This window comes from Emydura macquarii, unplaced genomic scaffold, assembly GCF_026122565.2.
Source record: "Emydura macquarii macquarii isolate MOO-44397 ecotype Brisbane River unplaced genomic scaffold, CSIRO-AGI_Emac_v2 contig_1483, whole genome shotgun sequence".
Lineage (NCBI taxonomy): Eukaryota > Metazoa > Chordata > Testudines > Chelidae > Emydura > Emydura macquarii.
Window position 1 is genome coordinate 11749396 of NW_027131620.1, and position 17108 is coordinate 11766503.

General features: G+C 37.7%; 1 long non-coding RNA gene across 1 annotated transcript in view; it reads right to left on the reverse strand.

Annotated features, from left to right (window-relative positions):
- Window positions 1-6957, reverse strand: part of LOC137157355 (uncharacterized) — a 122519-nt gene extending 115562 nt beyond the window's left edge. The window contains exon 1 of the long non-coding RNA XR_010921086.1: window positions 6899-6957. This is a non-coding gene — a long non-coding RNA (uncharacterized lncRNA). The remainder of the gene's footprint in view (window positions 1-6898) is intronic.
- Between the last annotated feature and the right edge of the window lie 10151 nt (window positions 6958-17108).

Genomic DNA, 17108 nt, shown 5'->3' on the forward strand with positions numbered 1-17108 from the left:
ATGAGTGTGGTTCCACTGAAGCCAATCGTTCATTGGGACCTTCTGGAATTCAATGGAGCTCTCCTGATTTACACCAGCTGAGGATCTGGCCCTCCAATTAACTTTTTTCACTTTTATATGATATAATGCTGCTATTCAATAAACAAGACTCTTAAAATGAGTAAACAAACTCTCCTCAGCCTTAAAAACTTATGGCCAGGTTTTTTAATTATTTTTGTCACGAATAATGTGTCATTTTAATATTAAATAATTATTATGCCCTGAACTATTCTAACTTACACAAAATTAAAGCTGCTTGGAAGCAGAAAGATTGGAAGGATATTTGTCTCATAAGAACATTAAAATCTATGACTAGTCTCATGTGAGATAGTCATATAAGAACTCCGTAAACAGTGTGGTGGTTATTGAGTGTTTTGAGCCAGCTTTTTGCTAATATAACTGATATATCTTCAATATAAAAAAGTTATGTGACCATATTTCTAGAGATCTTCCAGCAAAAGATGGTCATTTATAGTCATAGTAGAAAAATAAAACCCAAAATCTATACTTGTTTGGGGGAGGGGAGAAAAATGTTTTATTGCTAGATACTATTCTATGATTCTATAACACAGTTTCGGTTAGAACTGGGTTTTCCCTGGATTTTTACTTCCTTTATTCTGTGGCAATGACAAAACTGGATGTTGCATGGTTTGGCTGACTTTTTTATACATGTAATCTGCTTGAACCTAAAGAGACAAAGTAATTATGAGTCGGCTGTGTATTGGGCTGGATTCCCCAGTGCAACCTAGGGCAGCCCTGAAGTTTCTTTGAATTGTGTTGCATGTGGCCCCATTCGGACAGGTAGTGATCACTGGTGTGGAATGCCACAGACACAACTCCTTCCCAAATGCATGTTTCCCTGTAGCTGACTAGAGAGTGTGTGAAGAGTTATTTGTGGCACAGAGCCCCTATGGCAGCTCCATACCACCCAAGGAGTTCCCTGCATGGGAGAAATCCCCAACTGGCTGGACTGCCATGCTGGGGGCTGCTTTATATGAACAAAGTGGTCCAAAGCAGTCACAATACACCAGAAAATTAGGGCCCAATATATTTTGAACTCTAAATGGGTTCATACACTCAGTGTGTGCACGTACATACATAGAATATATAGAAGTGCATAAGATGCAAAACAGTAAGATTCATTTGTCCCCCACTGTCACACCAAATCCCTGGCAGGATTCACCCACCTACCTCACCTGCAGGGTCCAATCCTGTAGATGTGCTTTGAGGCTGCCTAAGAGCATGGCTACCCGATTGAGCCTCACACTGAGGAGGTGACAGTGGAGGCCCCCTGATGCCCAGTGATTAGAGCCCTCATCTAGGATGTTGGAAAACCTAGGTCCAAATCCCTCTTCCACTTGATGCAGAGCAGGGACTTGAATCCAGGTCTCCCAGCTGCCAGGTGAATTCCCTAACCACTGGACTTTCAGGGGTGAGTCTCAAACTATGCTGTAGAAGCTGTTCCACTTGTGTGACATACTTAAATTGTCCTTGGGTCAGACAGACAGACAGACAGACAGAGAAAATGACTATAGCTCACTGGTTAGGGAACTCACCAGGAGGTGGGAGACCTATGTTCAAGTTCTGCCTGATTCTTGAATTTGAACTCTGGTCTCCTCCACATCCTGGACAAGTGCTCTAACCATTAGACTATTGATATAAGGGGACTACCATCATCATCTTCTCCCTTCTTCATGAGAAAGGGCAGGTTTAGGCACCTAACTGCAGGAGAACATTCACAGCTGTGAATCCAAAGGAGAGAGAGGTGTCTCTCTTCGGTCTGGAGTTAGGCTCCTAACTCTCTCTGAGGGTTGGGGTTTAGCATTTCCTACTGCCTAGTTTAGGTGGCTCCCTGTTCAACGTGCTGGCTTCTCTGAATCCTTTTTTCAGACACCTAACTCTCCCCGTGTATTTTATGGGGTGCCTGATAAGTAACATGAGGTTGTGAATTCCTCTAGGCAGCAGATTGCCTAGAAATGAATCACTGCAATGCTCAACATTGCACCCCCTAAATTCCCCTTGTGAAGCTAGTCTAGATTGCCTTTGGTCTACTATTCTAGCACTATCCATTCCATTTCCATACATCAGCCCTGAGCCTGCTTTACGGTATGTCCGCAGTCCAGCAAATGCAAAGCTGACTCAGGAACTCCCCAGTCCCATAGACTTTAAGGTCAGAAGGGACCATTATGATAATTTACTCTGACCTCCTGCACAATGCAGGCCACAGAACCTAACCCCACCCACCCCTGTAAAAGACCCCTAACCTGTGACTGAGTTATTGCAGTCCTCAAACCATAGTTTAAAGACTTCAAGATACAGATAATCCATCAGCAAGTGACCCATGCCCCATGCGGCACAGGTAGGTGAAAGCTCCCCATGGTCTTTAGGTTCAAACACGTTATATTCACAGACAATCAAACCATATCCAGCTTTGTCATTAACACAGTTTAAGGGAAGAAAAATCCTGGAAGGGTTCAACTCTAACCAAAGTAAGGTCAGAAACAATATCCTTCTCAGATTCAGGCCCCAGCCTGCATTATCTTCCTAAGAAAGAGAGTTTTGCCTAATTAATGGCTTTAAGGTCAGACTATTAGGACAGAAAATGTTAATAGAATGAATGTCTAAATGGCCAATCTGGGGGTTTAAATACATTTCTAGTTCATTTTGTACATGTTTATCAGCAACAGTTTTAAGAGCTGATCCTGTTCCACTGGTTATCACTGGGGATTTGCCATTGCGTTCAATGGAAACAGGTGCAGGGCTTTCTTCACTGTCAGCAAAACAGCACAAAGATAGAGTGTGAACTCCTAAGGAAGCAGAATGTGAGGAACAGGAATGTTAGTGAATGGAAAGAAGATAAGAAAAATGCCTGTTTTTAATTGCACAACACCTTCAAAAGACAAGCCTGGGAACTTAAATTCATAATTCTGCTGGACACTAAAAACCACAGACTTAACAGAGACGTTGGTTTTATGGCTCATTACATCAATTTGCAACACACCTTACTGCCCGCTAACCCTTAATTGTCTACTCTATTTTTAAGTGTTCTCCTACTGTGTGCATGAACCCCTGATGCTTGATCTGTCCCACCTTGTATTTAGCTCAGACACTCTCGTTACATTCTCCAGAGCTGAGAAAGAGCTCTGTGAAGCTAGAAGTCTTGTCCCTTCCACCAACAGAAATTGGTCTGATAAAAGATATTACCTCTCCTACCTTGTCTCTGTTTTAACTTGGTCAGTGTGCTTATTGCTGGTGAAGTTCTGAGAAAGAAAAAGACACTAAGTGTGATTTTTGCTAAAGAAAGGGAGAGACCATCACATGACATCCCTGAAGATAAATATATATATATATATATATATTTTTTTTTTTGATAGAATTGTCGCTTTTGAACAATTTTCCCTGTTTCTAGCTGGCACTTTCTAATTCCCTTCACTGAAAATTCTGCAGTAATTTGGCAGAAAGAAAGATGGGACTCACGAGCCCCCAGTGATCAACTTTAGCCACAGTGCAAGCAAGAGGCTAACAAACTGGTGACAAAGCTGACAAATTGGTGTTCTTGGTATTACACCGGAGTCAATGAGATACTATGAGAAGTGGAACACAGCCCAAAAAACTAAATAGCATCCCATATGGCAGGATTCCTGATCTAACAAAGAAGCTTTAAATATGCTGGGTTTATTTTTATTCCACCATTAGAAATCACAAGGTTGATTCTGAAAATGAAAGTGAGTCACTCGGAGATGAAAAGTTCAACAAAAATAAAGGAAAAAACTTAAGGAAATTTTCTCAACATCTTTCAGCTAGTATGTCAGGGGGTCTCAGAGAAATAAATACACTCAGTTATAGTACCTGGCACAATGGGGTCCTAGTCCATGAGTAAGGCTCCTAGACCTATGGCAGACCAAGGAAATGATTTTAGCCTAATATAGAGAATGGCAGTGTTAAAGAAAAAATCCATTTAGGTCCTAATTCTGCTGTCTCCTTGTAGTCTCCAAATTCACACTGATCTCACTTCGAGTTTGGAGTATACAAGGAATGAAGCAATGGGGGACTCACTTTCAACCAGCACTAACTGAGCAGACAATGCTTAATCATATATAGTTAAATATGCATGAAATTGCAAGTTCCTCACTTTTATGGCTTACTTTTCAAGAGTGCAGAATACCTGCCTTTCTAATTGACATCCGGGGACCTGCAGATGGCTCAATGCAATTGAAAAGTCAGGCCAAGAATGTAGAAATTACCAAATAAAGAGAAAAGGACAAAGAAATAAAGATGAAATCACATACTATATAATAAAAAAAAAAAAATCAAGGTTCAAAATCTAGGCTGATATTCAACCAAAAATTCATTTTTATTTTTGGCAAACTAGGACTGATAAAATCAAATTGAAATGCCAAGTAAAAACCTCAGCTCTGATCTTTATTAATTTTTATTGCAAATATTTTGCACAGATATGGTCACACATCCGGGTATGTTCTCCTGGATTAGAATATAAAGCATTCTGTTCCATTGAGGATTAAGCTGGGACACAAAATTATGCATTTATACATAACTATAGCTTATTTAAAAAAAATGTTTTGACAAATAGTTAGGCCATTATCTGCACTTGGCAGGATCTGGTCACATTATGCTTTCAGTTGAATTGATCCATCCCTTATCTAGAGATGTATGGGTGCAATGGACAGTAGAATTTGCCCCTCTGGTGTTGAAAGCTACTCTCTCATTTATCAGTCATACATTTTAAGATCTGAAGGGATCATTACGGGATCATCTAGTGTGACCACCAGTATAGAACAGGCCATAGAATTTCACTCAGCAGTTCCCGCATCTAGCCTGCCAGCTTGTTGAACTAAGACATCCAACCTCGATTTATAAACTCCAAGTGATGGAAAATTTGCTACAGCCTTTAGTAATTTGTTAATTACTCTCATAGTTAACAAAAAAATTGTTAGTTGGCAGGTGTCCCTTAGAATAGTTTGCTACATCAATATTTCACAATGATTATTATGACCATGAAGATTATATACACACAGGCTGGCTGGCTGTCTAATAACAAAAGATCCAAATGAAGTTCTGTCTGTTAATAAAGCCAGCAGATTTTGCCCTAGAGTATTGAAAGTTTAAATCCAACATTCTGTTTGCCTTGAGGCAACACATTACATTAGGTAAAATAAAACAACATTCTAAGCTCTGCTAAGAATATGTTAGCTCAAGATTTTAAACTCAGATGAGAAAACCATCACTTATCAAAAATAAATTTCAGCTGAACACTTACCTGCAGATGCTGTTTTTTCGGAGGCATATTTTCTAAGGTGCCTTTAGACAGGGCCCTGGTTCTGTTGCATTAAAATGTGTCTGTCATGTGGATAATCACAGTGCTGATTGTATATTAGAGGAATGACAGAATGCCTAACTCGCTAATCAGAACTCTTTCAACCTACACACACAACCTCAGAAGAATTAGTATGAGCTCCACCTAACTTCTGGCTCATGGCAGGGTTTAAGAAGAACATCCTGTCTTGGAAAGCCAACTGGACACACAAACAGGCCATTAGCACATCTGACATGTAAGGGTGCAGAAGTCTTTAAACTCTGAAATGAAATCCCAAAGTCTATCCCAGCATGGCGGTCTGTGACTAGAGACGAAAAAGTTTAAAAATTTCCCTCTGCCTCTGCTTGGTACTTCCAAAAATATACTTAAAAAGCAATAACAGCTCAATCCTGCAACAACAAAACAATATCTGTTTAAATTCAGTTATAATTCTATAACATAGCTATTGCCAAGGAAAAGCACAAATGGTTCTGACTGAAGAAAGATTCTACGCACAGGAGAAGAAGAGAAAACAGAAGGGAATTAACAGTTCATAAGGTCATAGAAAGTACTATGGTCTCCATCCACAGAGTGGCCAACAGATGAAACAGGGGTGGCACAGAGTGAGCCCTCAGATTTTAGATGGCAAAGGCACATAGACGCACTATTATATGAAGTGCTAGCACCAGTAAGGCCTGATTTATAAAAGGTAGTGATCCATTTGTAGACACAATTTTGAGCTCATATGTGCACTTGCATTTGTTTATGATCAATGTGTTTAACAGGTTGGACAACACCTGCCAGGAATGTCTAGGTTTACTTGGTCCTGCTTCAGCATAGGGGACTGGATTTGATGATTTCTCCAGCTCCTTTCCAACCCAACATTTCTATGATACTGTGACATTGGCACTGGTGCATACACTACTCAGGTATTTATATGATCAGATGCCTAGATAGAGCCTTAAATACCCATTTACATGATACCTGATTTGCACATACATGCACCATGGCTGCATGCACAAATATACTGCAGGGTGAATGTTATCTGTAGACATTTAAACCCTACATCTGTGATCTGAAGTAGGATTAAGTGATGCATAGGCCTTGTGCTGACTCTGGACATGGGTGAATTTTACCTTGCATTTGCATGCGTTATCCAAATGTATGCACAAGTAGGAATCTCTCTTTCTAAAATGTGGCCCTTCCACGGAAAAGAATGGAAATCATTGCTGGCTATAACTGAAGACAAAACACAGCTGACAAAAAATAACTTCTAATAACGCCTAATAAATATTCTACAAACAGCCACATTTCTCATTCACACATTAAATATTTTATAGTCTCTTTGGCCTATAAAAATAACTTTGAAGGCTTTACAATTAAGCAAATGGAAAAAACCGTGGGCTGGTTTATCACCGAGATAAATTCCGTATAACAAAAAAGGGCATCAATTCAGTTTAACAAAAACAACAGTCTATATTAGATCCTTCAGGTTGAACTGATAGAGCAGTAACTCTTGTATCTTTGAGACTGTTTTATGCCTACCACTCTGTTCCTTAGATTCATAGCTGATTTTCTGATTTGGAGATTCAGTATGATTTCCTAAAAAAAAAAAAAAAAAAAAGTCACCGCACTACTGCCAAAATAGATACATGAAATGTGATTAAAGCAATACTTAAGATAGTATCCCCCATGTATTATAACTATAATAATGATTTAATAACAAGTAATATTAAATTATGTATTATATCACACGAATACAAAGATCTAAAGTGATACAACATCTCAAGAAAAAAAAATTCTGTAAAGATACAATTTTGCATATCTTTTGTTTAACCCTGGTACAGTAGCCTTTTTAACATCCAACTGATCTATAAAGTCAGTCCATTTTTCTTCTCATTCGCCTCCCACATATCTCTCTGAAGCCCAGAGCCTGAGGAAGACAGAAATGATTTAAAAATACAGAATGAAATGAAATTGAAAAGCAAAAATAAGAAAGAGTAAAATAAATTGTTAAAAAGAACTGTGCTTTTAAACTGCACCTTCAACAGCTGGGAGCTCTGTGCCCTCAGGGCCCGATCCAAACCCCACTGAAGTGAATAGAAGTCATTTGAAAGACTCCCATTGACTACAATGGGCTTTGAGTAATACTCTCAGAGTAGTTTCATGCATAACTCACATGAACATTAGTCTCTTTTCCCTTGTTTTGTAATTTTATAAAAATTGTTCCAGGTCATTAGAGTTGACAGAACAATCCTTAATGTCCTCTTTCTCATTAAGCCACATTTCCAATAGCACTATGTTTCTAGCTACTCTATCAATTTGACCCTGTTGCTTTTTAAATCTTTATTAATAGAAGGGGGATGCCAATTCTGCAATCACCTGTGCACGTGGGTAACATGACATATCTGAGTAGTCCCATCAAATTTCTCTCTTTAGTTGTGTAGAGATACTCATTGATTTACTTTGGAGAAATCACCCTTCGTATTCTATGAAATTACATCTATTAATAGACCTGAGGAAAAAATGGGGTATTATGACATTCAAATATATGTTTACAAATATTAGACATCTTCAGTTAACTGAAGCCCTGCTCAGGTTAAACACAAAGCCAAGGGATGGGATTCTGACAGTGCACTTGAACTTGTTGCCCAAAGCAAAATGCCTGCAGAAGCTTGTTCAGAACTGTGGGTCACCTCTATCTTTCAGTACATAAAGGGCAAGCAGAAATAATTTAAATTCCTCCATATTTATAAGCCTGAATTCCCATCCCTCCTCCTTCCACCTCCACTGAGTTGGAGCTGAATGCTCAACATGCAAATTGAATTCAGGTGTAAACATTGGACATTTCGTGCTTTTCAAAGAATGGTCACACAGCCCATGAATATTCCTCCAGTGGACTAAAAATACAAAAGTAAATTAATTATGATATAGTTTAGCTTTCCACTCACTTCACTTTGCAAGAAATGTTCAGTCTAGCTATGAACTTTTCACTGTATATGAAAAATTTAAAGAATTACCATGAGATACATTTCAACTACAACAAAGGAACCAGCTATATTTTTAGCTCTTTTATTGGTGAAAAATAATTTATTTTAATCTAAATTTCCTTAGTATTTTGCCAAACTACTCATTAAATGGTCTCTACTGTATTTTAGGCACATATATTCATGTATACATGAGAGTATAAAATTACACAGTTATTTTAATGAACAGGATTGAGTTTTATTCAAAAGGAGGTTGTATAGTATGAATCTGTCATTCCTTGGTCCTTACACATTATTTTTAAAAAGAAAAAATAATGATACATCCAGGATTCAGGTTCCCCTCACACAGTGATTGATCCAAAGCCTACGACAGTGGAAGCCTTTCCGTTGACTTTAATGGGCTGGATCCTTGGTTGTCATAAGATGATATTGCTCCATTAAAGTCAATGGCTTTATGCTTATTTACACCAGGTGAGCATCTAGCCCAATGATCAGGCCCATATTTATTAAATGTGGTTGGTTCTTGAGAACATTAATTGTTTTTATTATCTTGAGCATTAAAGAAATTAGGTAAAATCATCCGCACCATCCAGGGCACAGGAGCAGTTCCGTACTTTCAGTGAATGCTAAAAACAGGTCAAATAGTATTCACCAAATAGAAAATTCAGGGAATTCTGGCTTAGTAAGCATTCAAATATTTGTCTTGTCTTGTAATTTATTCAGTATTCAAGCTTTTAAATTGGTCACTCGGGTCATGAGTAGTTCAAATACACTTAGAAGGATTAGATTTTTATCAGTAAAAGTCGATAAAAGACAATTTCACAGTACACACACTATCTGATGAAAAATATATTTCCATTGATGGTAATCAAAATTTACAGATAGGCAAAGTAAGAAAAAAGCTTCTTGAGAACTTAGAGTTTGATTTAAGACTAAAAATATGACATATGAGGTGACAATTTGCATTTTAAACTGTTATAAAGCTTCGACTTTTTGAATCTCAGTACCCATTGTCAAATAATTATTGTCTGAGCCCCCATAATTTCCCACAACTGTGAATGTTAAAATAGATAAAAACAAAAAAATGCTTAACATATAATTTTGTGCAACTGTTAAAATTTAAATTGACAAAAATTGCAACCAATGCTTAGAAATAAACATTGATATTGACTGAAATTATAAAAAATAAAAATTAAATTCTGCCATGCCTAAATATACTTACAATATCTAATACATCAATTCATAAACACACATACCTGCCTTACCTGCATTCACATTTTAATTCATTTGCAAGTAAATACAGTCTTGACTGAATGCATGTATCTGACTGAATCATACACATTTGCTATAAACGTTTAGCAAATTCATGAATACAATCAAATTACACTGATGCCTTATTGTTCACAAAATATTTTGGGCCAGATCTCCTTACATAGCTGCCATAAAAAATACTGAATTCTTATATAGCACTTTTCGTCTGTAGATCTCAAAGTGCTTTACAAAGCATCATTATCCTTATTATTCAGAATGGAAAACTGAGGAACAGAAATTAAATGACTTGACAAAGGTCACCAAAAGACCAGTGTCAGAGCCAGAAATAGAATCCGGGTCCCGAGTCTCAGTCCAGTATGCTATTCACTAGGCCACATGGCCTCCCCATGCAGAGCTCCTTTGACTTCAAAACTATACAGTTTTCAGGGGATCTATATGTAGTAGGATCTAACCCCCTTGGTTGTTCTACGTGGATCAAACCTGCCCCACATGAGCAAATAATCTAGTGCAAACTCCATGCAGAGAATCAGAAGGGAGTAGCCTGTGTAGGGGACAATAGGATAGTCATTTAGACTCTAACCGTCTCTAAGGTTAATTTTGTTCTATTCAGTTTTATTGTTTTCTATGTATGTTTTCTGATGCATTGACTCCTTGTAGATGTGGCAGTGCTTCACTCTGATTTGTCTTCTTTGCTTTACAGGTAAAGCTTTTCATTTGTTTCCTACTATTTTAGAGACCATGTGTTTCCAGAGTAACTTCATTTCCACATGAATAGACCCCATTCACAAAATCAAGACTATCCATGTACACAAAATGTATTAATCCTAGTGACAGTGAGGGCTTTCTGAAGGTAAATGGAGACTACAATTTTCTGGTCAGTAACTGTTAATGTATCCCTCTAGAATACCATTATAGCATATATCTGTCAACTTAAGCAATTGAATGTAAGGAAATGTTTTCCAGGCATCACACACTAGTCCAGGGAAGTTGATAAACAAGATTCTCTTTAAGCCATTAACACTGTGCTCTCAGACTTTAAAATAATACAAAACAAAAGGACGTTAGCCTCCCTGTATTATTTAGTAGGCTATAACAAGGCGGGTTGGGGGAAACAGCCCTAAAATTCCTGCTGCTCCTTGTGCTTGCCTACTTCACCTTAAACCTAGAGCCAAAGGAAATCATTTGCCCTCTTGGTAAACTCAGGTGAGTGAACAGAGCACTCACAGCTCATAAGCTTTATCCTCTTTGACCAGTAAACATGCTCTTCACGGCAAGCCACACCGCAATTATTTAGCTACTGTAATGCATATGACCCTGACTCATTCAGAATTTATGAATGAAGAATTAATCCCCACTAGGGATTGAATAGAGGAACTTGTCTTGAGCTATAATACAGTCTAGTCTTCTTTAGCTGTCACTCATGCTGGAACCACAAATAGTCTCTAGAAAGTGACCAGTAGCTAGAGGCAGTGGGCATCGCAAACACTGCTCACCCCGCTACAACACAACTTTCAGTTCCACTGAGCACAAAGAACTCTATTAGCATGCACCAAGTGCATTGGGGTCCATACTATCCCAGCAGGCATGGGCTAGACAACCTCTAGATCAGCACAAATTCTTAACAATCTCATATTTTTTCTGGGAAAGCATCTTTCTTCAATCTGCTCTGGGCAAGGTTTAGTCCACGTGGTAATTAAAATACACTCACAAAAGCCACTGTTAGCACTGAGGCAGCTATGCTGGTGCTACTGCTACAGTGGGAGATTTCTTTAAAATAGCCAGCTCATGAGCATTCCTGTAGATTGCCCATGTATTTAGGAGCACAGTCTGCTGCAATGCAGGCCATTAACTCTGGCCCCTCTTTCTGGTGCCTTTATGCTGCTCAGATAATACAAAGCAGCTGGGAAACTGCCATAGTAGGATAGTTGGGGACTCCTCTGGAATAAGGCAATCCTATTTGCATAAAGCCAGGATAGCCAGTTCTATGACCTCTGCTTCTGCCCTCTCCCCTACTGCCTTCTTGGAATAGTGGTTGGTCTAGGAAAGGAGCGTGGCCAGAGCTAGCTGGTGCAGTGATCACTAAGACTCTGCTTATGCCAGCATAAAATATGCCAAGGACACAACCGATCATGGCTGGCTTCAGGTTTGGAGCAGTTTAGACTCATCTTTTCCCCCTGTCCTCAGGTCCTCTGTGACTGAAGAAGGGGAAGCCTGCCCTATTTTCCTCTTCGAAAAGCATTCCACGCAGAAGACAGAGGAAAGTGTTACAAGCAAGTAGTATGCCTATATCTCTTTAGCGTAGTTAATTACTAGATACGATGCCATTAGATGGCACTCGACAATATGCAGCATAATTCCTCGGTTTTGTAGGACAAATATAACTTCTGGAAGTGTATTGCAAATGACTTCATCTGTGCTGTGTGCCATACACAGACCTCTTAACAGAAAGTCTGTAACCAGGTCTGCTCCTAGATTGCATGGTGATTAAGTTACGTATACATATTCATGAGAACCAGAAAGATTTCTTTAGAGATACATTTTGCAGAGACCTGACTAATACTCTTCTGGGAAACCAGAATTTTGGAGGCTAAAAATATCATTTTTTATATACTTTTCGTTCTCAGTGCATCATGTTTGCTCACTTTTGTTATAGTCTCGTTCCTATCAGAGACAAAGAAATAGTTTCTGAAGAGAAAATGGCAATACCACAGAACAACAACAACTGGTAAAGTACAGTAGTTCTTCCCTTATCTGTCAGTGTAATTACCTTCCTTTCTTTGATATTGTTTTTAAAAAAAAACCAGTAGAAGGCTTTGCTGTTTGGTGCCAACGCATCCCTTCTGAATGACTGTCTCTCTCGAAGCTATTTGTTCTGCCAGACATCCAGAATATCCTATGTGAATGTCTTTGGATTTCCTGGCAGTGACGTCTCTAGCAGTTGTCAGGGTATTAAGCAGCAATTTTGTATGCAAATATTGGATCAGTTGGGCAGAAAAACTCCCTGATCGCATAATTTATGCATCTGGAAGCTGGCAGTTGGAAAGAATCAGATCGACAGTAATTCAGATAAAATAGCAGAAGTTTCTTTGATCAGTTCACAGGGTATGATAGAGTAACAGGATGACTTCACTATTTTTAAATAATCCAAAAGGTATTACTAAAGATTTTTCTTTGCAAGCAGTGCAGACAGTTAACAGCAAACATTATCCTAACATAATTATCCATTTCTCTGTCTTTTTTTAAACACTAGGGTTACAGAGTTCAGCATGACACCACTAGGACTTTGAAGAACAAGCAATTTTATTGATTATTTAAGTATCATATTTTTCCCAGGAAGACTCGGGAAACATCCCTATTGTGTTTTCACAAACTTTAGGAAAAAAGGCAGCTATGATGTTGCCTCTTTGTCCCTCATTCATGAAGAGATGTTTACTGTATCTGACCTGCTGTGTAAAATAGCAGCCTTCCAAGAATCAATAGCCCAGCTTTTATGCTTTCTGTTGTTGCTCAAATGTGCAACCACTAGTTCACCTCATTAAAAGAAATAAGGAAATTTATTGGATGCTGATCACTGTGAATAGTTACAATGGATTAGGCCCCAATTTATTAGATGCAGCTGTTTTTGTCATTGTGGTACATTAGGACAATTCACAGTGTTCAGTAGTCCACAGAGTCATAGCTGTTTGGACTTCAGTTTTAGAACTGTTACATAAAACATGTCAAAACACAGGCTGGCTGAAGATCCATTAAGGTCCTACGCTTTTTAATGAGGCTGTCATCTTTACTTGCATAAAACATGTACGTCTTAAAGAAAAGCAGGTCAAAATATATTGTGCAAGACTTGCTTTCTACAGTTATTTTGAATTTCTTAGCTTTTAAAGGATAATACCTTTTATGTCATTGAAATGCAGAATTTTTCATAATATATAGTACATAAAATAATAGTTAAAAAACTTGAGAAACAAGCAATGAGAAATGAAAAAGGCGAGAAGTGAAATGGGACGGAAAAATATTATTTAAAAGAAATATGATATGTGCTTATTGTTTTTTATGCAGCTTGAGATCATTCCTAAAACACCTACTTACATGAGGGCTGCAGGACTGGGAATAGTTTTTTGTTAGTTAATTTAATATATTTAAATTTGGGTACAATGTCAGGAATGATGGCCAGGCTGGAGGTCACTTGCACAGCTAATAGAGAAACACTGTTTATAGGACAATAGAATGTCCCAAAATCTTCCAGTATATTTGATGGCTCAGATTCATGGCTATAATTGGTCACATGGAGGGTACAAGCAATGGAGGCTTCCCTTTCTGGCTTCCCCATGGTAGAGGCTACAGGTGGGGAAAAGCAAGCATTGTGGAGACCCTTCTCTGTGCAATTGATCCACGGCTATCGAAACAGTCTCTGGCAGATCCCTAATGTTATGGGCCAGGCTGATTCCTGGCAGCTCTAGAATATGGGGGGTATTGAGCACAGCTTGACTGCTCCAGAGAATCTGATCTTCCATCGGCAAATTGCAATTTCAGTTTCTGTGAACTGTGAAGCTATTTTGAGGAAAAAAAGAAGACGGATTTCACTGCAAGCTGTTTCTATTGTATTTCAGTTTTGAAGAAAGGCATTTAGAAAAGACACAGAATAGTTTTTGCTACTTTGAATTCTTTTTCAGTCAGTCAGGTTAGTCTTATCAGCCAGGACCCATAAGAAACAAAAATTCTCTTCCACTTATCTCTGCAGGTATCATATACTCCAAATGGTGTCTTGCATTTTCTAGCCAATTAAAATCATGCTGTGTTTAACTGTAACAACATAAAACAGCTGACTTTTTTTTAAACTTGCTTTGCTATGCAAAGTGTAATGTATCTTTATTAGTATTTACTAACGATCCATTTTTTAAAATCTTTCCTTATATTCAACTTTTTGATTTTATCAAACGAGCATGTAAACAAGATTGAAATGGTGGGTGCACATAGTGACTTTTGTATAGGTTATTATTAACAGTTCTAGATGTACATCAGGTTCAGTAACATTACTACAAAAATTAGAAAAATAGTTAGATAGCATCACAATTTTTTGGTAATATATACGTGTATATATACTTATACACACTTCAATCACAATCCAACTTCAACTGACTTGTGCTGAAGTTTTGACTTCCCTAAGAGTTGGATCAAGCCCAGAGTTTCTGGAGATTTATTTTCCAGAAACTGTCCCCTGTTCCTGAATCATAGGTACTTGTAAATCCAATGTCACTGGATCCCTTAGTTAAATATCAGATATAAGACATGTGATCACGTTTTTTTTTTTGTTGTTATGTAAGCTAATGCACTGTCACTACATGATACTACAACATTATGTTTGATTCACTTCAAACTGAATAATTACACTACTTTAAGGTAACAAAAATCACATTTGATTAAGTGTATACATTCTATTGACTTCAATACAGTAGTAAACATTTATACCAAGTGTGAATTTATCCTATGTTTTCCCTAATAAACATGATCACTCGTCATGGCTGCTACGAAGTAACTTGTAAAATGGGTATTTTAAAACTCATTTTATGTTAAAATGTATGTCATGGAGTGATTTGCAAAAAAACAAACATAGCATTTAGGTGAATTATTAGTATATCCATTGTGTTTTTATTTAGACCATAATTACTTGGTCTGAATTTGTAAGCCACATCTGAGAAGAAGGATGAAGCTATCAGTGGAAATCATGAAAACCCAAGACCACAAGACTAACATCTTCATGTGGTAACAGGAATGACTATATTTTTGTTTTTCAGTTTTTCCCTATTGCAATCTTTGTTAGGAGAATGTCAATTTTCTCTTACTGCAGTCAAACCCGTAAAAAAGACACACAATTGTAATGATAGCAAAAGATAATGTGTGAGACTGTATTATTTTGAAATTTTCAATCTCTTACAGGAATACTGCATGAACACCAATTCTTTCTACATGAATTACCCTTCTGAAGGCACTGCATACCTGTTTTTGTATTTTGATAAGGGATAGTTTCTATTGATTGGGTGATTTTCTTTTTCTGTGTCTTTGGTGACCTAATAGAAAGAGGTAATTTAACTATCAACAGAAAGTAAAGAATCATCTCAAGTTTGAGGCCCTGGTTCATTTTCATTAAAACCTAAAGACAGCTGCCACCCTTATGCCCCCTTCTTGAATGCTCTAGCCTAAAACACCAGAAGATGGTCATGCTGCTGTCTCTCATGTTACTTTAGAGCAATTTGTACCTGAGTTTATAAAGGCATGGACGCATTGGGTCAAAATTATCACCTGAGTGATCTCCATTGATGTCAGTAGGGTCACAGCTGAGATGAATTTGACTCATTAACTCTAGGTGACAAGCAACCCTGCTACATAAAATAAGGCAAGAAATCATAATTTCTGTCATCAAGGGGCTACCCAGTGTAATTCAAAGTAATCTATTTCCTTGTCCTTGGAAATCTCTAATTCCACTTGACATAGCAGTAGCCATCGGCCTGATCCAAACACTACTGAAGTCTACAGAAAAACTCGCATTGGCTTCAGTGGATTTTGTATGCAGTCCTCAGACTTCTGAATAAGTCTTGCAGATAGATTTCTTTCCAGAATCCTAGCTATGAACTAATCATGTTGAGATTCATATACAAGCTGCTCAAGGAAAGGTGCCTTCACTCAACAAAGATCAAACTTCAAACTTTCAAAAGGAAATTAAACAGGATTTCCATGTTTCTTATACAGGGATCGGGGTGGTATAAATCAGCATAGCTTCACTGAGTCCAATACTGAGTTCAATGGAGCTATGCCAATTTACAACAACTGACAAGACGATCAGCTGAAGCACACAAAAGCACTTGTAACTAAACGGTTACATAACGTTTTAGAATGTAAAACATAACTTTATTAAATGATCCTAACAAGATGTTTTTATTTGTATTTCTCAATTATGTCTCAAAATTAGTGGATATGAGAATTAAATATGCAGAGCAGAAAGAACAAAGTATAAATTATCGGACTCGCTGGCAATGTTAACATTTCCATTTGTAGCAGTCAGTGAAAATAGAAAGGAAGCAAAATATTCACTGTGGCAAACTGTTTGAAGATTAAAAAGTCCTGCAAATATCAAATCAAATAATTACATGTGACATATTCTGATCAAATGTCTTCTATTTGAATTGTGTTATTCTCCAAAGGGTATTTTTGACAGCCTTTTTGCAGCAGAGGAATAGGAAATGGTTTAAGATTAACACTACTTGAAAACAAAGCCTTAAACTCTTTGAACCTCCAATGAATTGCAGAGATTTTGCAACATTCAAGTTGCTTTGAGTAGCACAAGTACTGTTAATGAATGGAACTGGGTACACAAGATCATTTATACATGTACAGTAATAACATTTATTCAAACCGCTTTTGAAACAAAAAGTGTGTGTTTGAAGTGCTCAGCTATTCTGCTGATGAAAGCCAAAGAAAAACCCCATAAGTGTCTTTAATAG